A 1,665-nucleotide genomic window follows, 5' to 3' on the forward strand; every position below is an offset into this window, starting at 1 on the left:
GGATCAATATAGGCAATGCAATGTATGTTTTACCCATGATTACAATGTAATTGCATTTATTCATCGATAACGGCAATAAACTTTATTCTTTAACCAATATATGTATATTTTTGTAACCCCAAAATAGGTAAATATTCTCATTTTGGTACACATATGCCGCTAAACCATCTGCACCTTTGGTCAAGGAAAAATGGGTTTTTTTTATCTCTAATCTCATTTATAAAATTGTTATACATTTTAAAACTAGACATTAGTTACAAAACAATATTTTTATACCATAACTTAAATGGGCTTGATAGAGCTATGGTACCAGTAAAGAATGGTGAAATGGTTTCCACAACAACCTTCTGTCCCATGCGAAGCATGTGGACTCTTCAAGTTCCTCTTAATTTTACAACAAATGGTGGTCTATGTTCTCACGTAACCATCAAATTAAATTTATTGATTTTGGAGACATTGACAAGAAAAAAGTCAAACATGGTGCTAATATGTGTCTTCATATTCTTATTTGTGTCTAACGAACTTTTATTACTTTTAATTATTTTCGTTATGCAAATAAGTTCTATAATTATAATTAATATAATATCGAATTCAGTTAAGATTACCACATGATAATTTTACGTTGCTCATATTTATGTTAATTGGTGGCATACCTACCCTCAGACCAATGCTAATTGCATCAGTATTTCTAATTCAATTTTCATTTTGTAAGGATTTTGATGCATGAAATGTTACTCATTTAAACCAGTATTTCTAATTTATTTTCAATAGTTGAATAATTTCTTTTTCTATGTTGTTATTGGTCAGGTTCGTAGGTGCAATTTTTTTTGAATGGTCGTATGTATTAAAAAGGCTAGCAAAGAGCTACCAAAAAGAACAAATTAGTTCATGAGAGGATTAACCATCCACTCATTCTAATTTGTCCTTGCTTTATGATTCCTATTACAATACCAATTATAAGAAAAAGAAACGACGTAATCAAACATAAACTCTTTCTTGTACTTGTTGCCAAAAACAAGGTTGTTCCGATACGTTCATAAGACCCAAATGAGAGTAGTAGCACAAATTGATTCCATGATCACCCTTTGGAAACGAGCAGCTGGAATACCATCAATCGATATAAAAAATTTGTCACTTCATGAAAAGTAGCAATTAACTTATCCACCCACTTAGCAACTTTAAGCCAAAGTAGACGTACAACGTTACACTCGAAAAACAGATGATTCCTCTCCTCTTGTTCCACTTCACAACACGGACAAAGCAATGACTCAAGATCAATCCCTCTTCTATCCAAGTTACATCTCGTAGGAAGCCTATCCAAAAGCATTCTCCAAACAAAATGTTAATTTTAATAGGAAGAAGGGTATTCCACCTAGTGACCAGACCACCTAAAGGGAGATTCAAGTTATCCAATCTAATTCTAGCCTCCTTTACCACAAACGTATCACTTGCACTAATTGAACACCGTCAAGAATCACGCCTATTACACAAATGAATCGACTCCAATAGGACATTTGGTTGATCTAAATGATCACCAAGCACCCCACCATTAATATTTCGAATCCAATGAAAAGTCTAAGTTGATCCGTTCCAATAATCACTAACAAGTACATCCTTATTATATGCAAGAGCATACAGGTGAGGAAACCGAGCTCTACGGATAAT

This window comes from Lactuca saligna, chromosome 5 (assembly GCF_052625555.1).
Source record: "Lactuca saligna cultivar CGN05327 chromosome 5, ASM5262555v1, whole genome shotgun sequence".
NCBI lineage: Eukaryota > Viridiplantae > Streptophyta > Magnoliopsida > Asterales > Asteraceae > Lactuca > Lactuca saligna.